At 39.0% G+C, this 24,355-nt stretch overlaps 1 protein-coding gene across 2 annotated transcripts in view; it reads right to left on the reverse strand.

The window, feature by feature from the left end:
- Window positions 1-24,355, reverse strand: part of FHIT (fragile histidine triad diadenosine triphosphatase) — a 1,432,969-nt gene that overhangs the window by 1,274,407 nt on the left and 134,207 nt on the right. The window lies entirely within an intron of this gene.

Raw genomic sequence — 24,355 nt, forward strand, 5'->3', positions numbered from 1 at the left:
AGATATTCTACCATATCATCTTCTAGATTCTTTATCATTTTACCTCTCATATTCAGATCAACAATCCAATTGAAATTTATTTTTGCTTGCAACATAAGGAAGGGGTCTAGGTTCACTTTTTGCCTACACAAATACCCAATTATCTCAGTACCAGTAAGTGAAAAGATTATTGTTTCCTCACTTGCTCTGCAGTGTCACCTTTCTCAAAAATCAAGTATTCCTTTATGAATGGCTCAATTCCTGCATTCTCCATTCTGTTCCATTGATCTATTTATCTTTGTGTGAAACCACATTATCATAATTACTGTAGTTCTATAATATATGGGTATCTAATAGTTTTAAAAAGTCTTCCAACTTTGTTTTGATTCTTTTCCAATGATCTTGCCTTTTCCTTAGTCCTTTAAAATCTGGATTTTTGTGTGTGTGTGTGGGGGGGGGGTTCCTTGCTTTTTAGGGCCATACCTGCGGCCTCTGGAGGGTCCCAGGCTAGGGGTCTAATCAGAGGTACAGTTGCCGGCCTACACAGACATAGCAACACCATATCTGAGCTGTGTCTGCAACCTACACCACAGCTCACCACAACACTGGAACCTTAACCCACAGAGTGAGGCCAGGGATCGAACCCACAACCTCGTGGTTCCTAGTCGGATTCATTTCAGCTGTGCCACAATGGGAACTCTGCAATCTGGTATTTTAGTTGGGACTGCACTGAATTTAGTGATCGGCTTGGTTAGAGCTGACCTCTTTACCATACTGAGCTTACTGAGCTAATCAATCCATAAATATACAATGTCTTTCCATTTATTTAGGTCATCTTTAATTTCTCTCAATAACATTCTCTACTTTTCTCTGTAAATGTCTAATATCTTTTGTGAAATGTATCCTTGTTTTTAATATTTTAGGCTATTTTAAATGCAAACTTAAAAAGTTTTATTAAGGTAAAATTTACACACCATGAAATTTACCGATTTTTGGAGGTCCTGTTTGCTGTGGCTCAGCGGGTTAAGAACCCAACATGGTGTCTGTGAGGATGGGGTTCGATACTTGGCCTTGCTCAGTGGGTTAAGGATCCAGCACTGCCACTAGCTGTGGCTTAGGTTGTAGATGTAGTTCAGATCCTGCATTACTGTGGCTGTGGCACAGACCTGCAACTGCAGCTGCAATTTGACCCCTAGCCCTGGTAATTTCCATAAGCTGCTGGTGCAGCTGAAAAAAGGAGAAAAGAAAGAGAGGAAGGAAGGAGGAAAGGGGAGGGGAGGCGAGGACAGTGGAGGGGAGGAAGGGAGGAAGGAAAGAAGGAAGGAGAAACTTAACCTATTTTAAGTGTACATTTGATCAGTTTTAGTAAAGTTGTCCAACAATAATCACAATCTAGTTTTAGAACACTTTTATCAACCCAAAATGTTACCTCATGCCCATTTGCAGTTAATTTCCACCCCACACGCTAACAACAACTGATTTGCTTTCAATCTCGAGTTTGGATTTCTCTAGAAATTTCATAAAATTTGAATTATACGCTAGTATAAATCTTTTACATCTGATTTCTTTCACTTACATAATGTTTCTGAAATACACCCAGGTTGTTCCATGTATCAGTTTAAATTGGCAAATAGTACTCCTTTGCATGTATACACCAATTTTTGTATAACTACCAGTCGAAAGACACTTGGATTGTTTCTAGCCTGGAGCCATAATGAATAGCATTGCTATGGATGTTAACACACAAGTCTTGGTATAGACATACATTTTATTTCTCCATGATTTTTCACTTCAACGCCTATGACTGGAATTGCTAAGTCAAATGGTAAATATACGTTGAACTTTTTCAAAAACCGCCAAACTGTTCTCCAAAGCAGCTGTACCATTTACATTCTCACCAGCAACACACAAAGTTTCCAATTTCTCCATAACCTCAGCTACACTTCTTATTATCTTTCTTACTATAGCCATTCTGTTGGCTGTGAACTGATATCTACTTCTGGTTCTAATTGGCACTTCTGTCATGATAATGATCATCTTCCTATGTGTTTATTTGAGTTTAATATATATCCATTGGTTGTCTTAATATTGACTTGAAACAGTTCTTTATGTATCTGGATAAGTGCTTTATAGAAAATATTTGCAAATATTTCATACCATTCCATTCCTTATTTTTTCATTTCATTACTAGCATATTTTAAAGCATTCAAGCTTCAAATTTTTACAAAACCAAATTTATTATTATTTTTGCTTTTAGTGATCTTGGTTTTAGCATTTTGTGTGTGTGTGTGTGTGTGTGTGTGTGTGTGTACTAATGAATTTATTTTTCTCCATTATAGCTGGTTTACAGTGTTCTATCAATTTTCTATTCTGCAGCAACATGACTCAGTCACACATACATGTATACATTCTTTTTTCTCACATTATCAGGCTCCATCATAAGTGACTAGATATAGTTCCCAGTGCTATACAGCAGGATCTCACTGGTTATCCAATTCAAATGCAATATTTTGCATCTATTAACTCCAGACTCCATCCATCCCACTCCCTCCCCCTTCCCTGTGGTAACCATAAGTCTATCCTCCAAGTCCATGAGTTTCTTCTCTGTGGAAAGGTTCATTTGTGCCATATATTAGATTCTAGATATGTGATATCATATGGTATTTGTCTTTCTCTTTCTGACTTACTTCACTTAGTATGAGAGTCTCTACTTCCACCCATGTTGCTGCAAATGGCATTATTTTGTTCTTTTTTATGGCTGAGTAGTATTCCATTGTGTATATGTACCACATCTTCCTAATCCATTCATCTGTTGATGCACATCTAGGTTGTTTCCATGTCTTGGCTATTGTGAATAGTGCTGCAATGAACATGCCAGTGTATGCATGTTTTTCAAGGAAAGTTTTGTATGGATATATGCCCAAGAGTGGGATTGCTGGGTCATATGGTAGTTCTATGCATAGTTTTCTAAAGTACCTCCATACTGTTCTCCATAGTGGTTGTACCAGCTTACATTCCCACCAACAGTGCAGGAGGGTTCCCTTTTCTCCACACCCTCTCCAGCATTTGTTATTTGTGGACTTATTAATGATGGCCATTCTGACTGGTGTGAGCTGGTATCTCATAGGAGTCTTGATTTGCATTTCTGTAATAATCAGGGATATTGAGCATTTTTTCCTGTGCTTGTTGGCCATCTGTATATCTTCCTTGGAGAAATGTCTATTCAGGTGTTTTGCCCATTTTTTCCAGTTGGGTTTTTGGCTTTTTTGCTGTTGAGTTGTCTAAGTTGTGTGTATATTTTAGAGATTAAACCCTTGTCAGTTGCATCATTTGAAACTATTTTCTCCCATCCTAAAAAGTGTCTTTTTGGGTTTTTTTTTTAATAGTTTCCTTTGCTGTGCAAAAGCATGTCAGTTTGATTAGGTCCCATTGATTTATTTTTGCTTTTATTTCTGTTGCCTTGGGAGACTGACCTGAGAAAATATTTGTAAGGTTGATGTCAGAGAGTGTTTTGCCCTATGTTCTCTTCTAGGAGTTTGATGATGCCTTGTCTTACATTTAAGTATTTAAGCCATTTTGAGTTCATTTTTGTACATGGTGTGAGGGTGTGTTCTAGTTTCATAGATTTACATGAAGCTGTCCAGGTTTCCCAGCAATGCTTGCTGAAAAGACTGTCTTGTTACATTTTATGTTCTTGCCTCCTTTGTCAAAGATTAATTGACCATAGGTGTCTGGGTTTATTTCTGCATTCTCTATTCTGTTCCATTGGTCTGTCTGTCTGTTTTGGTACCAGTACCACACAGTCTTGCTTACTGTGGGTTTGTAATATTGCCTAGAGTCTTGGAGAGTTATGCCTCCTGCTTGGTTTTTGTTTCTCAGGATTGCGTTGGCAATTTTGGGTCATTTGTGGTTCCATGTAAATTTTTGCATTGTTTGTTCTAGTTCTGTGAAAAATATCATGGGTCATTTGATAGGGATTGCATTGAATCTGTTGATTGCTTTGGGTAGTTTGGCCATTTTTACAATATTAACTTTTCCAACCCAGGAACATGAAATATCTTTCCATTTCTTTGATCCTCTTTAATTTCCTTGATTCATGTTTTATAGTTCTTGGCATGTGAGTCTTTCACCTCCTTGGTCAGGTGTATTCCCAGGTATTTGATTTTTTGGGGTGCAATTTTAGAAGGTATTGTATTTTTGTGTTCCATTTCTAATATTTCATTGTTAGTACACAGAAATGTGACTGATTTGTGAATGTCAATCTTGTGTCCTGCTACTTTCCTGAATTTGTTGATCAGTCCAAGTACATTTTGGGTTGAGTCTTAGGGTTTTCTATATATACTATCATGTCATCTCCATATAGTAACAATTTTATCTCTTCTCTTCCAATTTAGATGCCTTTTAATTATTTTGTTTGTCTGATTGTTGTGGCGAGGACTTCCAGTACTATGCTGAATAATAGTGAGTAGTGAGAGTGAGCATCCTTGTCCTGTTCCATATTTTATTGGGAAGGCTTTCAGCTTTTCTCCATTGAGTATTATATTTTATGTGGGTTTCCCATAAATGGCTTTTATTATGTCAAGTATGTTCCCTCTTACCCACTTTGGTAAGAGTTTTGATCATGAATGGATGTTAGACTTTGTCAAATGCTTTCTCTGCATCTATTGAGATTATCATGTGGTTTTTGACTTTTGTTAATGTGGTGTATGATGTTGATTGATTTGCATATGTTGAACCATCCTTATGAACCTGGGATGAATCCCACTTGATCATGGTGTATGATCTGTTTCATACATTTTTGTTGTTGGGTTCGGTTGGCTAAAATTTTTTTGAGAGTTTTTGTGTCTATATTCAGCAAAGATATTGGCCGATAGTTTTCTTTTTTGGTGGTATCTTTGTCTGGTTTTGGGATTAGGGTGATGGTGGCATCATAGAATGTCTTTGGGAGTGTTCCTTCTTCTTCAACCTTTTGAAAAAGTTTAAGGAGAATGGGTATAAGTTCCTCTTTGTATGTGTGGTAGAATTCGCCTGTGAAGCCATCTGGTCCTGGACTTTTGTTTGTAGGGAGTATTTTTATGACATACTCAATTTCATCTCTAGTGATTGGTCTGTTCAGTTGATCTATTTCTTCTTGATTCAGTTTTGGCAGGCTGGAAGTCTCTAGAAAGTTGTCCATTTCTTCTAGGTTGTCAAATTTGTTGGTATATAATGTTCATAGTACTCCCTTATGGTTATTTGTATTCCTGCAGTATCCGTTGAGATTTCTCCTTTTTCATTTACTTTGTTTATTTGGTTTTTTTCTCTCCTCTTCTTGGTGAGTCTGCACAGAGGTTTGTCAATTTTGTTGAACTTTTAAAAGATGCAGTTTTTGGAGTTACTGATTTTCTCTATTGTTTTTTGAATCTCTATTTTATTGATTTCCTCTCTGATCTTTATGATTTCCTTCCTTCTGCTGACTTTAGGTTTTGTTTGTTCTTCTTTTTCTAATTCATTTAGGTGGTGGGTTAAGTTGTCAATTTGAGATTTTTCTTCTTTTTTGAGGAAGCCCTGTATCGCTATAAATTTCCCTCTGAGTCTCAGTGCCCAGCTCCAACTGGAGCATCTAAGTCTGTGGTGTCTGGGGTGGTGTTGCAGACAATCTGTGCAGCTGTCACTCTACTTTGCCCTCCTCAGTCCAGCTGCTGCACTTTTTTTGGTGACTTTGAGGCCCCTCCATCTAGGCTGATCTCCCCATTAGTTAAGTGGCTTCCCAGAGTGTGGGTTCTTTTTGTATTTCACAGCTCCTGCTCAGGAATGTTAGTCTCATCCTGATTCTTTTTCTCTAACTCTCTCTTTTTTTTCTTTTGTTCTACCCAGTTATGTCAAGAGTTTCTTGCCCTTTTTGGAGGTTTAAGTTCTGCCAATGTTCAATAGATGTTTTGTGTGAATCATTTTACATCTAGATTTTTTTTTTTTTGCTTGCTTTTTAGGGCTGCACCTGTGGCGTATGGAGATTCCCAGGCTAGAGGTTGAATCAGAATCACAGCTGCTTGCCTACATCACAGCCACAGCAACACCAGATCTGATCTGCATCTGTGACTTATACCACAGCTCACAGCAACACCTGATCCTGAACCTACTGAGCAAGGCCAGGGACCAAACCTGCATGCTCATGGCTCCTAATCAGATTTATTTCTGCTGTGCCATCACGGGACTCCTAGATGTGTTTTTTTTGATGTGTTTGTGGGAAAAGGTAAGCGTGATGTCTTACTCCTCTGCCATCTTGATCCTTACCCCTATTTTTTTTTTTAGCTTTTTTTTTAGGACTGCACCCTCAGCATATTTTACTTCCTGGGCTAGGGGTCAAATTGGAGCCACAGTTGCCAGCCTACACCACAGCACAGCAATGTGGGATCCAAGCAATGTCTATGACTACACCACAACTCATGGCAACACTGGATCCTTGGCCCACTGAGCAAGGACAGGGATAGTGCCTGCATCTTCATGGATGCTAGTCACATTCGTTTCTAACGTGTCACAAGAGGAAATCCTTTAGTGTTATATTTCAGAAAGCTTTGACTAAGCTAATGTCATAAAAACCTTCTTCTATATTTTCTTCTATGTGTTTTAGATTTCTAGTGCTTATGTTTCATCTGTAATGTGTTTCAATTAATTTTTGGACATAGATATATAATTGCTTTACTTCATATTCTTGGGAAATACAATTTGGTCATAGTTTATCATCCTTTTTATACGTCACGGATTCCTTTTAAATGGTATCCTTTTAAAATTTCATTTTGTAATTCTTTGTTGCTTGATATATAAAAATACAAGTTTTTAAACTGACTTTGTATCCAGCAAACTTGCTAAATTCATTTGTTAAATTTACATAATTATATCTTCTGTGAATAATATACTTTTACTGCTTTATCTCCAATCCTTATATATTTTAGGCTCTATAGCATCTGGTAAAATACTAAATCTTTCAATCAAGCACATACACACACGTAATTAAATATTATAATAATTTCCACCAAGAAGATGCAGATCTTATCACTTGCATTAACAGATTTGGGAAAGAATTCGCTTTTTTGTTTGTTTTTTTTTTTTGGAGCCATACCTGCAGCATATGGAAGTTCCCAGGCCAGGGATCGAAAAGAAGCTGCATCTGTCACCCACACCACAGCTTGTAGCAATGCCGGATCCTTAACCCACTGAGTGAGACCAGAGATCAAACCTGCATCCTCACAGAGACAACATCAGGACCTTAACACACTGAGCCACAATGGGAACTCCAAAAATTAGTTTTATTGATTTCTATATGTCCATTAAGTATGGTGGCAAGAAACTACCAACCCTAAAGTCTACTCAAAAACAAGAGGAACTTCTTGGAAAAATACTGCAGCGGCTTACAAAATTGAAGACAGAATTGAACAACTAAGCTTTGCAGAGAATAGGAATCAGGTAGCTCCAGAGAACTGCGAGGCAGGAACTTAAAGATTTCCCTCTAAATCACTGTCATTTAAGAGACTGAACTACCATCAAAACCTACCTTTTGCTCTCAGTTCAAAATTTCAATTTCTTAGGAGTGAGAATCTCCTAAGAGTGACTAACATAACCACATTAAATGACTACTACTAAGCCAGTCATCTCTTTCCTGAGTATTGGGGTCAAACATCACAGTCTCAGCTGCTGGGAGCCCACCTCTGTGCATCAGGAAACACCTTTCAGAGAGGAATTTTGTTTTGGAGGTGGTAAGTCAACTCAAGAAGAACTACTATAATCATAGGTACCCCATCCAAGATCAGCTTTCTCTAAAATAAGCTATTTTGTTCTTCTCTTTGCCCATCCAGAACAGTAGTGTCCAAGTTATGCACCATTAACTGCTTGGGATGGAGTTAATTACAAATTACATATAATTGAATTGTTGAATCTGCTTCCAAGTCTTCTAAATAGAATAACAACATGATACCTTGTAGAGTTAATTTTGCAAATCAAATCTGAGTCCCTTGCTTCCTATGATGACAAGCCTTTGTGGGATTCTTAAAGTGTAGAGGTGCAATATAAAAAATATATATATCATAGTGTCAATAAACAAAATTTGGGAGAAAATATATTGGAAATTGCATTTCATAGGACCCATTGAAGGAAACTTATAAGAGAGTATGATATTCACTAATGCCAAGAAAAGTTTCATATTTTGCAGTTGCCCAAAATCATAATAAAATCTCTGATATCAAAATGCTTCTCTAGTCCTCTAACACAAAATGTTAGCCACCCAAAAGGCTGGGAAAGAACTACACTACATAATGAATGCATTCTCTACCAAAAGGGAGACTTATCCTGCTATACCTGCCAAGAACATATCAAGGAAACTGCAAGTATGGCTGAGATAGAAAGAGCTGAAATGTATTATAAATTTCAGCAATGGTTGAGAGTCATAAAACTTGGGACTATCAGCAACAGAAGAAGACAAAGAAGACTGGGATGGGGGCAAGGCAATGATTCTCATGTGTAATATAACTGGCACAAGGCATGTGCCCCCAGCCCCAGCCCACTAGTCCTATGGTTCTCAGACAGTTTTTGGTTTTGGGTTTGTTTTGTTTTTGGTTTTTGGTCACAACAGAAGCATGTAGAAGCTCCCAGGTCAGGGATCAAACCCACACCATGGCAGTGACCCAAGACACTGCAGTGACAATGCCAGGTCCTTAACCCACTGAGCCACGAAGGAAATCCCTCAGATGGTTTCTGAGATGAAAAAAAAATTTTCTTTTTTTTGGCCTTTTTTTTTTTTAAGGGCCAAATCTGCAGCATATGGAGGTTCCAAGGCTAGGGGTCAAATCAGAGCTGCAGCTGCCAGCCTAAACCACAGCCACAGCAATGCCAGATCTGAGCCAAGTCTGAGAACTACACCACAGCTCACTGCAATGCCAGATCTTTGACCCCCTGAGCGAGGCCAGGGATAGAACCTGCATTCTCATGGATTCTAGTCACATTAGTTTCCACTGAGCATGACAGGAAGTCCCTGAAAAAAAAATTTCATTCAAGGCTGACCTAGGACTTCCAATGTGGAGGCACACAGCATGTGGGAAAGGTTCTTGGATCAGACTGTTGGGTCTTTCCCTAGCTCCATGATTTTACCACACGTGTGACCCCTAGAGGTTACTTTATCTTTTAAGCCTCGGTTCTTTCATCTGAAGTGAGGATACTATTTTGATCTATAACTTCTTCAGATTATTGTCAATCAACAACCATAAAAGGCTTGTCATGGTTCTGCTACACAGTAAGCACTTTATGAATATTTATTGCCATTCCCCTTCTTTCTTTAATAGATATTTGCCAGACTCATTATTTTTAGATTTCTGCCCTTATACTCCAGAAAAACTATATTAAAAACACAGACAGTAGTCTGAGTCATTGGTTTCATATTTGACCAATCAGGGCATGAAAACAAAACTATCATTATCTGGATAATTTTAAAGAAAGAAAGATCATTTGAATCCCCTCAAAACAGAGCACAAAATCTCAGAATAAAAGTTGTGCTATTTAGGGAGTTCCTGTCGTGGCGCAGTGGTTAACGAATCCAACTAGGAACCATGAGGTTGCGGGTTCGGTCCCTGCCCTTGCTCAGTGGGTTAAGGATCCGGCGTTGCCATGCGCTGTGGTGTAGGTTGCAGATGCGGCTCGGATCCCGCGTTGCTGTGGCTCTGGCGTAGGCCGGGGGCTACAGCTCCAATTCGACCCCTAGCCTGGGAACCTCCATATGCCGAGGGAGTGGCCCAAAGAAATAGCAAAAAGACAAAAAATTTAAAAAATTAAAAAAAAAAGTTGTGCTATTTAGAGGAAGAGAGCAGAGGTCCCATGAATTGGCACTGGGGCAACAACATGTAAACACCCTAAGTGGGAGCCTAAGGTCAATATACAAGGCAACAGTGAGGAACACATTCATACTCTGCTCTTTGGCTCATGCTATTTCCTCCATCAGGAATATCTTCTCTACTTCCTATATGAAGACAATGCTTCTCTTTTTCTGAGCCCCAGAACTAGAACTTCCCTGAGAACTACTTGATCCTCTTAGCTAGAAGCATTCAGTGCTTCCTCTCAATTCTGGCATCAAGTCCATCTCTGGTTCACTGAAGGTACCACCTACTATCTACTTCACAATTTAGAAACGTGGGTATCTTATCCATCCACTACACTTAAGGATTAAGTCAAGGACTAGATCCAAAGATGACTCATTTCAACAGGGCTCAGAATACCCACGGGGGCTATACACATAATATGCAATAGACACAGGCTTACAGAATGATTTAAATATTAAGATTTGCTGTCTTAAGGAGTTCCCACTGTAGCTTAGTGGTAACAAACCCAACTAGTATCCATGAGGACTCGGGTTCCATCCCTGGCCTTGCTGAGTGGGTTAAGGATCCAGTGTTGCTGTGAGCTGCCGGTGTAAGTCACAGACACAGCTCAGATCTGGCATTGTGGTAGCTGTGGCATAGGCCAGCAGCTGTAGCTCCAATTCAATCCTAGCCTGCATCATTGGAGCAGCCCTAAAAAAAAAAAAAAAAAAAAGATTTTCTATCTTGAGTCAGAAAACTACTTTCAAAATAGTATGGATAGCTCTAAGTCCAACAATGTGAAATGGATTTTGACAAATAGCAGTATGCATATTCTAAAGCACATAATCAGATAACTCAACATCTATTATTAATTGATAAAACATCTACTATTAATTGATCAACAGATGAATAGGTAAATAAAATATGGTATATTACATACAGAGGAATATTATTTAGCCTTAAAAACAAAGAAATTCTGACACACGCAACAACATGGATGAACCGTGAAGACATCATGCTAAGCGAACTAAACCAGTCACAAAAGGACAAATATTGTATGATTCCAATTATATGAGTTTCCTAGAATAGTCAAATTTATAGAGGCAGAAAGTACAATGCTAGTGGCCAGGGGCTACTAGGAGAGGGTAATGGGAAGTTATTGCTTAATGGATACAGAGTTTCAGTTAAGGAAGATAAAGTTTTGGAGATGGATAGTGGTGATAGCTGCACAACAATATGAATGTACTTAATGCCACAGAAATGTACACTTAAAAACAGTTAAAACAGTAACATTTATGTTACATATATTTTACCACACTAACTTTTTAAAAATAAATTTTAGTTGAAAGCAAATAATCAGAAAAAAAATAGAAGGAACAGTTTTATTTAGACCATTTTAGCTCTGGGGCAAGGAGAGATGAGAAGAAAGACCATGACAGCAACTGTCAAATCAAAGAGTCATGGTGTGTTAAGAGGCCCACTCTTGTTCTATTCAGCCCCAAATCATGCCCACGTAACCACTGAGTACAAGCTACAAGTATAACAATTTCAATTTGACATGAAAAAGAAAATTCAACAGTGCTGTCCAAAGACAGAATGGTTTGTTTTTATAAGTAATGAGTTCCACTTCACTGGAAGTATTCAAGTATAAATGGAATATCCCTTGGCAAAAATCTTTGGAGAAGCAAGCATCAAGTGAAGGTTGGACTAAAGGAGTGGCTCCTAAAAGCAAGTTAAAACGTTGATGACAATCCAAAATGAAGTTTTCAGGCACTGGTAGCAAAAAGACATAAACAAAGACAAAATTTTGACTTTTTATAAAGCTAACTATATCGAACCATTTTCATTCTAAGATTATACCTTCAACTCTTTTAGGATTAAAATAACTAGACTTGGAGCTTCCTGAGGGCCTAATGGTTAAGGATTTGGCATTGTCATTGCTGTGGCTCACTGTCATTGCAGTGACTCATGTTCAATCCCTGGCCCAGGAACTTCTGCATGCCATGGTCATGGCCAAAAAAAAAAAAAAAAAAAAGTCTCTTCTAAAAGAATAGTGAATGATAATTGTTTTCATCCATGTCCTTTTATTTTTAAGATTTTTTTTCTTATTATAGTCGATTTACAATGTTTTGTCAGTTTTCTGCTGTATGGCAAATTGACCCAGTCATACATATACATTATTTTTCTCATGTTATCCTGCATCATGCTCCATCATAAGTGACTAGATATAGTTCCCTGTGCTATGCATCAGGATATCATTGCTTATCCATTCCAAAGGCAATAGTTTACATCTAGTAACCCCAAACTCCCAGTCCATCCCACTTGCCTCCCCTTCCCCTTGGCAACCACAAAACTGTTCTCCAAGTGCATGAGTTTGTTTCTTTTTTATAGAAAGGTTCATTTGTGCCATATACTAGATTCCAGATGTAAGTGATAGCATATGGTATTTGCCTTTCTCTTTCTGACTTACTTCACTTACTATGAGAGTCTCTAGTTCCATCATGTTTCTGCAAATGGCATTATTTTGTGTTTTTTATGGCTGAATAGTATTCCATTGTGTATACATACCACATCTTCTTAGGTTGTTTCCATGTCTTGGCTATTGTGAATAGTGCTGCAATGAACATAGGGTTGCTAGTATCATTTTCAATGGAAGTTTTGTCTGGATATATGCCCAAGAGTGGCACTGCTGGGTCATATGGTAGTCCTCTATCATGTCCTTTTAGTTTTGAGCAAAACTAGCAGTTGACAAAGTGATCAGAGATATCTATCCAAATTTACCATAGAGAATGTCATTGGCCTTTCAATGGATAAGTCCATTTTTCCTTGCAAGTGTGCTCAAAAGAGGATGCACATGTATGTGTGGCTATGAGTGTGTGTTGTACAGAGATGGGGGGGGGAACATGAATGAATGGATATAGGCATCAACAATAATTAAGAGGAAAGAGAATAATTATATTTAGAATTACATACAAGAATTGTTTAATAATAAACAAAAATAAGGTGTGGAGCCCATTACTACTTGTATCTACCACCAGCAACAACAGTTTGTCTACAGCTATTTCTTACTTTCCCACTTTATTTGGTCACTCATTTTTAATTCAATAGGGAAAAAATGTGAAGGTACCAAATTATTTTATTGTCAGGAACCAAGAGTAAAAATATATTAATGACATCACTCCACACCAAACCCCCAGAGCTTTTGGTTTCTGCTATTTATGCTTTCTCCTGCAACATCTCCATTTGGATCCTGCTGAAAACACTTCTCTTTCTGTCACTCACAATCTGTCAAGACAGCATTATCTTCTGTGGTTTAAAACAGAAACTCCATTTAATTTGCTGGCTGATAAAGACATTTCATTCACATCCCTAACTAACAATAATTATTCTAATTTACCACATGAAGGCAAGAAAAAAGCACTTATATTTCGCAGCTTGTTTTGCATCACGGAACACACAGAAGAGAAATGGTCTCCTCGTAAGATTAAAAAATAACTTATTAAGTCAAAAATGGACTTAAAATGAATGTACGCTTATAGCATACCCTGTCTACATTTTTATTAGTACAGTGGTTAGGAGTTTGGATTCTCAAATCACACTTGGGTTCAAATCCTGCCTTTGTCACTTCCATAACCTTTGGCAAGTCAATGTAACCTTTCAGAATCTCTGATTCGTCATCTGCAAATGTAGGCATGTGTCGATATCTACCTCATAAGATTAAACTGGACAGCCAATAAGAGCTACCTGCTGTTATCCCTCCTCTTCCTCTTCCTCTGACTCAGACTCCTCACCATCATCATCATCATCAAATATGATGTATGAGTTAAGACTCTTTGGTGACAGGCAACAAAAATTATCCGCCTAACTTTAGCAAAATGGAAAACAAAACAAAACAAAACAAAACTTTGCTCCATGTCTACAGAACTGCTTCCAAAATCCAAAGTAAAACTAAATCAAAGTTAGAATCCATAGAAACCAGGATCCCATGCACTAATGGGAAGTTGGTTCTTCAGGCTACCACCATCAGGAAGAGTCAGCAGCAACCATTTTATGTCCTGCAGTCAATCCACTGGGAGAGTGAGCCAGACACCTGCCTTGGTCACATGACCACCCCCCTTGGTTAGGGGAGGGCAAGGTGTTTGACTGGCAGCCCCTATAACACTGCATACCGCCCATATCCACATGTTTTTAGTCCAAAGAAGGAGGATATGAATACTCAGCAGTTATGCATACCAACCGCCCACCTCATCAGAAGAACCTACTTACTAAATTAAGTTCAATTAAGGCTGCATCCTCCTCTCTCCTTACCAGCCTCTTTTAATATATGTTGTTTTTAATATGTGTTAGTAATTTTTAAAGTTGTTGAAACTCATTTTGAGAAAAATAGTAAGGTCCTAGAGCACTAAAGTATACATGTCCCTTTAAACACACACACACACACACACACACACACACTGCTTGTCAGAAAAAAAATTATTTTTTAAAAACTTTCCCATTCAGACTTCCAGGAAATTCATGTCTTTATTATGGTCAAGTTATTCAGCAATGATTTGCCCTGTCGAGAGGCACACAAAGCACCCACTGAAAAACACTGTCTGAAGATGACTAAGAGAAGTAGTTGTTCCCCTACAAAGAAATTATTTTATTTTTTTATGTTCAACAAGATGAAATTTATGCTCAGGAATTAAGCTCAGAAGCAAGATTTTGTTTTGATAATTTTTTCTTGATGATATTTTAGTGAGCAAGGATTAACAATAAAAAAGTGATATAAAAATAATAATAAAGAATAAAGAAATATGACCTACGATTCCATTAAAATTTTCTTCCAGCTTACTAGCTGAACAAATCCCAAACAATGAAAATATTCAGAGTCTGATTAATTTGGAGCTCTAAACAACTAAGTAGTTTAACAAAAGCATTTCTCATAAAGTCCAGAGCTCTGGAAACACAGAGCTAAGACAAGTCCCAGCTCTGCCCTTAGCAGCTGTGTTACTCTGGGCCATGCACTAATCTACCCAAGCATCTTCTTTTCCTATAAAACAAAATTTGAAAGATGATGGGGTCCTGCTGTACAGCACATAAACTGTGTCTAGTCTCTTGGGTAAGAACCTGATAGAAAGAAACAAACGAACAAAAAAACAAAAACCAGGTGTGTATGGGTGGCTGGGTCACTTTTCTATACAGCAGAAACTAAAAGAACATTGGGAATTAACTATACTTTAATGAAAAAAAATTTTTAAAGATGATGGGATGTTTTTGGATCTTAATGAGATAATGTATGGAAGGTACTTGGTACTTTATCTGGCACACTGTAAGCTCTCAGGGTTAAATGTTAATATTTATAGGTATAGGATGGGGGGGAGAAGAGAGAGACAAATGGTTCTCAACAGATAGTGATTCTTTCCTACCGCAGGGCATTCAGCAATGTCAGGATACATCTATAGCCATCACAACCTGGGGTTTGGGGGGTGAGGGGTTCTTCTGGCATCCAATGTGTAGAGTCCAGGGATATAGCTAAGCATTCTACAGTGCACAGGCTAAGTCCCACAGTAGAATTACCCAAAACAAAATTTTAGTAATGCTGAGGTTGGGAAACAAGAGAGAAATAAAGAGAGTGGCAATGTGATAAAATGCAGAACCTGGAAAGGATTTGCAAGGGGAGATACACTCAGTGCCAGGACAGGAGAGATCAGTGCAGCAGTTACAATTAGTTTAACTGAGCTTCTGCCACACATAAACACTTAAGTGCTCAAAACCTTGGGATTCTCATTTGTAAAACTGGCATAATATCACCTACCTCAAAAGGGTGTAAGCAGCTAAGATATTCACCTTGACCAAATCATTATGGATGCCCACTGTATAGCCAGGAGGACTGCCGCCCCAGTGTATGCATCCACTGACTAGCAGCTCTAATTGTCAGGTACTTGATAAGAAATGGTTAGTATTCTTGTTACATGTTAGACCAACAGGCAGGTTGGAAGTCTGACTCCATTATGTTGGAAATACTTGGAAGGCTTTGTTTGTTTGTCTGTTTGCTTGTCTTTCTGCCTTTTCTAGGGATGCTCCAGCTGCATATGGAGGTTCCCAGGCTAGGGGTCTAATCAGAGCTGTAGACACCGGCCTACGCCAGAGCCACAGCAACACGGGATGCAAGCTGCGTCTGCAACCTATACCACAGCTCACGGCAACGCTGGATCCTTAACCCACTGAGCAAGGCCAGGGATCAAACCTGCAACCTCATGGTTCCTAGTCAGATTCATTAACCACTGTGCCACAACGGGAACTCGGAAGGCTTTGTTAACTTCACCAAAACTTAGTTCACTTTCACTTCGCTAAAGAAGTCGCTAATAGCCAGACTAAACTTGGATCTTCAAAACCTCAAAAAAAAATTTTAAAGATGTGTGTGTGTGTGTGTGTATACATATATATAAATATATATATATATATTTAAAGAAAAAAATATATAAAGAAAAATTATATATATAGGAAAATTATACATATATACATACATAATGAAAAAATTTTAAGATATATATATGCATTATATGCATTTTTCTCTAAAGAAGATTCAAAACTGGTTAATGACTACTGGGTGAGAGGTAAACATTTTTCAAGAGAAAGTAATAACCAGGATGCCAGTAGAATTTGTGAAGAGATCATTATAACGTGAAAGAGTACCTTGGTGTGTTTAAGAACTCAGATGTGGGAGTTTGAATTCAGCCATTGTCGCTTACTAGCTGTGCAATCTCGGAGACTGACTGAACTATACTCACAGGTAAACTTAGAATCCTCATAGTATCTGCCTAAAAGCGATCTTGTAAACAATAAATGAGACAATCTCAGTGAATTTAGCACAGGACCCAGCACATAGTACGTGCTCACTAAAAATTAGCTTCATGGTAATGGGTTTTGCACAGATCGTTATATGCCCACATAGTGGTAGACGGCTTGAACCTTCTATGACTCCCTATAATATACACTATCATTAAAACTGCAGGAATTTCTCTAAATACCCCATTCATCTAATAGCAGCTCTGCCAGAGGATTCACTGATTCAGATGTATCCTCTCCATAAGGATATCTGTACTACATCAGAAAGTGGACAGGAGAAGTAGCTATGAATCTGTTCACAAAAACATCTTTTTATAACTGAAAGCCTCATCCAAACTTTGTCCTTCTCCCATGAGAGTTCCATAAATACAATGATCTGCTTCATTTTTTTTTTTTTTTTTTTACTGTGGGGCAATTCTAAGCCTGTCTCACATCATATAGGATACACACTCCACAAGGACTTTTTTCTATATCCTTCATTCCTCCTGGTACCTATGCATACAAGACTTTACGCCTGGCTAACCCAAATAAACCCAGGTTGCCTTGAGACCTGCCTCTGCCCAACACTATGTCCATAGGAAAACTGACTCTAGGGATTTGCTACTGCATTAAACAGAAAAACAGCCTAAATCCCTTCCTTATCCATCCATTTCCCCTACCTTAAAAAAACTCATCTTTCTCAGTCCCTCATTCTACGCTATCCCAGCTCCTCTCAGTGCTATGCTGCTTCTTCTTTGCCACTACATTTACTGTTTTTATGATACCCATCCCCTCTCTTCAGGGTATAACTCCTGCGAAGCAGAGAATGGCCTGAATGCATTTCTCTCTTTTAAAACAGCCCCCTGGATCTCTGGTTAATAAGCTCTCTATCTCATTCCACGAGGAAGCTCACCACAAGGAAGTCCTCCATCCTTGGCTTACTGCCACTTCACCTTCTTCCAGGAGCTGCAAGTAAATGACCCTCCAAGCTCTTCTTAGTCCAGAAAAGTACTGAAGAAACAAAGACCTCATCTGCTCTTTAACTGGCTTGCAGGGAAAAGTCAGTATTAATCAGAAGTGCCCTTTTTGCTACTGACAGACAAAGTAGATATGCACATAACCAAGAGCTTCTTGCCAAACCCTTAGGGTTTTAAATCTTTTCTAAATCAACGGCAATTTGTAAAGAACCCCCCCCTAAATGATGTTGTGCAAGGAAGTTAAAGCAGGCACAGAAGGATGGAGTAACATTTCACCATCTGCCTGTGATAATAATAATGCCTCCGCCTTGGAAAATCTCTAATTGATTGTGAAACAGAAGCACAAAGATCCTGCCATAATCTAATGAAGATTATTCCTAAATTATGCCTTTGCAGAGGATGAGCATTAAGGTCAGGGCTCCTAAGAACCAATTTTGTGCATATGAACTTTCTTTCTGGTGGCAGAATGACAGGAGTTGTGGGACATAGTTGGGCACTTGGAACAAATTCACTTTATTATAACTGCTTAGAGCAACGTCAAGTCTGGGTTTCCTCTGGAGGAGGCCTGGGCTGCTTTACTCTCCATGGTGTCAAGCTTTGTTCCAGGGACTCATGATTTTCTACAATGGCAGAACTCAGGCCTGAACTGGAGGGCTTAGGAAGACCAACTTGGAAAAAACAGCTTTGATTTCACAAGTTTATTAAGCTACCTTTCCACAGGAAGGACCCAGCCAAGCACTCCTGGCCTGTGGCAAATGGAAATTAATGACTTAGCTTACTGTTGTTTGCTCAGATTCCCATAATCAAAGGATCATTGATCATTAAAAAATTAAATTACCACCTGATTTTCAAAAATTACTGTATTTTTTCCTATATGTACAATATACCTCATAAAAACACAATATATTTATATGTAATAGTTTATATGTATTTTTATATGCATCTAAGTTGAGATTCTTGGTACTGATTAATATTATAGCTGTGGGGGAAAAAAACAATCTTTTCATCTTTTTCTTTAAACTAAGTGACAAAAAGCTAAATATTCCTCTATTGCTAAATGAACATATATAGTTCTACTCTGCTCACAGGGAAAACTATTTTCCAGTATGTACATTATACTTATATTTCATTGGAGTTCCCGTTGTGCCTCAGTGGTTAATGAATCCGACTAAGAACCGTGAGGTTGCAGGTTCGATCCCTGGCCTTGCTCAATGGGTTAAGGATCCAGCATTGCCATGAGCTTTGGTGCAGGTTGCAGACGCAGCTCGGATCTGGCATTGCTGTGGCTCTGGTGTAGGTCAGCAGCTACAGCTCCGATTAGACCCCTAGCTTGGGAACCTCCATATGCCACAGGAGCGGCCCTAGAAAAGGCAAAAAAAAAAATTATATTTCATTATTTATATTCTTTAATTTTAAAATGTGACATGTTGCCTTATTTTCACTATATATCTATATTACTTTATATTTTAGTAGCATTACTATATATATAAATCTTGTTACTTATATATATGTACCTATGTATCATTACTCCATAGCAAAGGATGCTGGTTTTCCATCCATGGTGGGGGCTCACAAACTCTGTTTTAAATACCTTAATTTAAGTAAACATAAGTGAGTCAATTTAAAGAAAAATATTACAGTACCAATCACCACAATGGCGTACAGCCTAGATGAAAGCAACAAAGTATGGGCTCTGCTTTCCCTTAACCCCAGCTGCTCCCATTCCACCAACAACCCATTTTTCCTCAAAAGCATGAGTTTAGGTGTAAAGATTACATGACTCTCTTTTCCTCCTTACCTTGACACTCACTTGGGATCCTCACAACCAGCTTGTCAACATTATCTGGGAAAGGTCATCTGAGCTGAGAAGGTCAGGTTTTCTCTTATCAGAAATTAGCAGAAAAAAATGAACCATTCCAAAGGCCCTTCCAGACTCCCACAATTTTGGAGTTTTAATGGCAAAAAGCAGCTATTTATTATCAGATAGAAAGCAAGATTTCCTATATGGCGAAGTCTTTGTGTATTCTTTTTAGGTTTGGAAAGACCCCTCCCCCCCATTAACATTATATCCTTGGGCAAGACAGTCTAAGTCTGAATTTCTTTACCTAAGAAATGAGGACCTACTTCCCAAGGGAGATATTGAGTATAAGGCACACAGACTTGCTCAAGAAGAGCTATTATTGTCACTCTAACTATTAACAATGTTTATTAAACCATATAGCTATAGAGATGTTTATTTTCATAGGAGCTTTCTGCTTTCAAAAAAGTGCAGCTGCTGGAGTCATCATTCATATTAATTCTAGGCTACAATACAACTTCAGGCTTCTTTGGGCATTTCATTCAACATTCATTCAATACATACTGCTTAGAGCCACTGTTCTGGGCCCTGGGAAAGAGCACTGAATGATGTACAGCAAAGTCCTTGCCCTGTGGCTCACATTCTGGAGGGGAGAGAAACAGCATAACATCATAAGAGAATGTTAATTACAGTAGATCTAGCAGTGAGGAATGCTAGCAGAGGGAAAAAAAAAATGGATTTGACCAGGCAAAGGCCTTGCCCATTAAGGTAAAGGTCCTATCTCTTCTGGAGCACTTAGGTTTGTGCATCACGTAACTCAAAACCTTTAGATATTAAAATCTGATCTTTGGGCCATTGGTCCTCTTGGTGTGATTTCACAGGCAAAAGCTCAAACAATGAAAAGGAAAAATATTTCCTCTGCCTACTTGCTGATATCTAAAAGCAAGGGGAGAGATGGGACAAAAAGGGACTTTGTGTGCCAGCCAAAGCTCAGCTATCAAATACTAGGCACATATGGGATGCCACTCCTAGTCCCTGTAGTGGAAGATACTATCAAGTTTTCGTCTTCCCTGCTGAGCCTGGAACCAACTTCACAAATTTTCTCAGCACAGTTCTCTAGGCAACCACTGTCAGCAATTCAAGTTAGCATAAGAGATGAAATCTGTGTGTCATCATAGAGTCTGAAGTAACATTTAAATGTAAATACATCTAGGAAAGGTATCATACTGACTTAAAATCACATGAAGTACCAAATGACTGGGCCTCTCCTAAGAGTACATCTTATCAGGGCTGGCAAATTGCTAAGAAGAAATGCTCTAAGTGTATGGCAGTTGTGGGGGATGCACGGCGGGGAGGGGAGGACAGATTCTATAATTCCACCCACATTTGTGTCTGCATGCTTGTCATGAGGCATTTCCACACACCCTGTGATATGAAGGAACCACTTCCATTAGTGTACACCTTTCACAGAGACCCCTAGCTGAGCCCATAAATTACACTGCTCCCAAATGGAATCCCTGTTCTCCCAAGTATACAGGCCAAACACCTTAGAGCACATCAGGACATCCTTTCAGCCCAACCTTCAAAAGAGTAAAAAAATCCAGCCATTTCTCCACAACTCCACCTTTACCTCCCAAATCAAGCCACCACCATATCTTGGCTGGATGGCTGCAATAATTTCCTAATGGCCTCAGCTTCTGCCTGTGCTCCTGCACTGTCTCTTCCCACTCAGAAACCTCTGAAAACTCAAGTTAGAACACATTCCAACTCTGGTCAAAGCTACCTGTAACTTCTCATCTCACCCAGTGTAAAATCCTATGAGGCCCTTCTTGCCATTGTCCTCAGCCTCTTCTACATGCTCTTCCCTCCAGCCTCAAATGCCTCCTTGCTTTCCAATGAAAGGTCTGTTATGCTTCTACCTGGAGAGTTTTCACTTGCTGCTCCAGCTGCAGAGGATACTTTTCCTCTGGGGAACCCTGCAGCTGCTCCTTCACTGCAGGCACATCTTTGATATGGCCTTAAGAGTCACCTCCCAAGGTGACTCTAACATAGCGCACAAACCAGCCCCCACCTCCACCTTTCACTCTACCCTGCTTCAAAATTCTTCATGACACTACCACTACCTGATGTAATCTCATAACCTTCCTTTCTTCTTTCCTTCCCTCCCTCCCTTCCTTCCCCCTCCCTCTTCTTTCCTTCCCTAGCTCCCCCTTCGTCTCTTTCTTCCTTTTAGGAAGGAAATCACTATTTGTCCCCCGATAGAATATGAGCTCCATCAGAATAAGGGCATGGTCTGTTCTGTTCATTTCTGTGCCTAGAATAGGGTCAGGCCCAGAGTGGGTGCTCCAACTGTGTTGATTAAAACTCAATCACCACAGAGAAGCAGCCCAAAACTGCAGAAGGAAGAAACTGCTGCATCTACAAAATACCATTGCTTTGCTTGAGTGGCTTGAGCTCGATCTCCCGTAACAGTGGGCAATCGAGGACTAAACACATAATGATAGTGCTTAGGTGACAGGAAGTGAAAGTCTTTTACTCTTGAAGGAAAGCCAGATTTGATCAAATGGTGGATTTGCTCAGTGGTATTTAGGTTTTACGGCAATAAAGCAATATTCTTATTTCTTCTTTCTCAGAAAAACAACAAAACCTTTGATCTGCCGGTCTGAAATTGCACTCCTGAAATAAACATTTTACACTCAATTTTTGATAACACAAGTTTTATTAAAATGTAGCTGTTATGTTACTGTGGAATAAGCTGTATCCACGCAAAGATTTAGCATGCTGTCAAAAGGTTTCCTCACTGGAAGGATAGCTACTCCTGAAGCAGGGATGGTACTGAGCATCTCATTTACCCACTTTAAACATCAGCACCTTTAATCTGTAAAATGAATGGCTATACCAGGCTACTTCTGACATTTGTTCCAAAGTATACACTCTATAAGGCAGGCAGTAGGATTCAATGGAAAGAACTTGGGATTTGGAGTCTGAGATCTGACCTTGTCATTTATCAGCCTGACTGATTCTTAATTTTTTTCATCAATAAAACATTAATGACTGGAAATACCTACCCTACCAATTTCATCTTTCAATGTCTTAAGACGTGCATTTGGAGAAATCACCCAAGACAGGACTGTGGGGACAGGGACCCCATGTATTTGGTTCACCAAGATGAGCAGAGCGCCTGACACATTATAGGCACCTATAGGCATTGGCTGGAAGGAGGAAAGAATGTATGAACAAACAAACCAAAAAATACTTCCCTATCTCCCTGATTGCCAGGACTACTAGATGGATTAAATACCATAATGTATGTTTTAAAGACTTACTAAAGCAATGTATATTGAAAGAGCTTTTTTAAAGTCTCAAGTAATACAATGCTAATAATTATCATCACAGATCTACCACATTTGCTCAGTTCAGCCTTGGATGTCTTAATTTAATGATAATACGACCTGAAAGAAACTATTGAGACCCTACTATCTCCTAGGGAGATCTGCATATATAATTTGAGTCTTATACCTTTTAAAACAACCCTGATGTCTCAATTGAGTCATAAACTCTAGCCAGAGGAAGTCAGAAACTACATCAAAACTGAACTCACAAATCAACCAACAGTCATTTAGCAGTTAGTGCCTGCCAGGCTCTATACATGGTGTTTTGTAGGCATACGTTCATTTAATCTTTTAAGGTAGATTTTTGGAGGTAGCTATAGCTATGTTCTCCCACCTTATAGATGAGGAAACAGATGCAATAATTAAGTAACTTGCTCCAAGGACACAGTTAGCAGGTAACAGAGTCAGGATCTGACTGTCTGACTCCAAGTCCATGCTCTTTACCAGTTTGAGTACACAGTACATTCATGTAAATTGATCACTGACTATGTGCTGAGTAATTTGGGTGCTTCTCTTTTTGTTCAAGGAAGCGCTGCTTTAGCACTCTACCAGCACTTTCTTAATTTTTTTCCCCCAAAGTGAAAAATCTGTGCCTGGGAATAAGGGGAAAGTCTAACGACAAGACTAGAGGGCACCACAGCTAAGGTGGGCAGGCCTTGTCTCGAGTTCTAATTCCTCACACCTACCCTTCCAGCAGTGAGTGTCCCAACTGCAGTGCCATAACCAGGAAGCAGTTCTGCCATGGGGAGGGCCAATGAGAACATCCTGACAACCTAGTCCCTTTCTCAGAAACCCAAGGACCACTGAAATTTCTTTCCTTTCTCTGCCTTTTCAGGGCAAACATGTCCACTTCAGTAGTTATGACCATCAGCTGGCCTGATTCACAAGCAGCTCCTAATTAAGTAGGACTATTGAATGCTGTGAGATATGAAATCTCTTGCTGCTAAATTGCACACAGGCTGAAAGCAATGAGAATCTGTTTAGATATTCACAGTGCTTCATATTCTGGGACCAGTGGTTATGAGACACTGAAACCAATCATCATTAGGACATCCCTGTCTTAGCTGCCAGAGAATAAAGGTCCCCACACAGAGCTACCTGCCCAGACTAATGGTCAAGAGGCTGATGAGGTGTTAATGAGACTATGAATCAAAATTTACCAAACAAACAATGCCCCCAAAGGCCTTGGCATCTAGTTATTTCTGTTTGACCTTATCTTGGAAGTAACTATGGAACAAGATGACTGTGTTTAGATGTCTTCATTAGTGGACTAGCCTTAAGCAATAATTCCAAGCAACCATCCCAACCTCATTTTTTTTCTAGAAAAATAGAAGTTCAAATGATTATATTATACAAAATTCAGATGCTGACAAAATCATCCATATTAGCTGCCTTCCACTAAAATATTTGTTTCTGTTTTCCCCCCTGGGAAAATTAAGCATATATTATCCACTGCTACCACTATTCAGCCCTTATTTTGCAGTAGCCACCATGCTGTGAGTTTGCGTACATTGATAGACAGTTTCATCACATGAGGTAGCCAAAGAAAGCCCTCTGTACCTGGTCATTTCCTTGTTC

Source organism: Phacochoerus africanus, chromosome 1 (assembly GCF_016906955.1).
Source record: "Phacochoerus africanus isolate WHEZ1 chromosome 1, ROS_Pafr_v1, whole genome shotgun sequence".
NCBI lineage: Eukaryota > Metazoa > Chordata > Mammalia > Artiodactyla > Suidae > Phacochoerus > Phacochoerus africanus.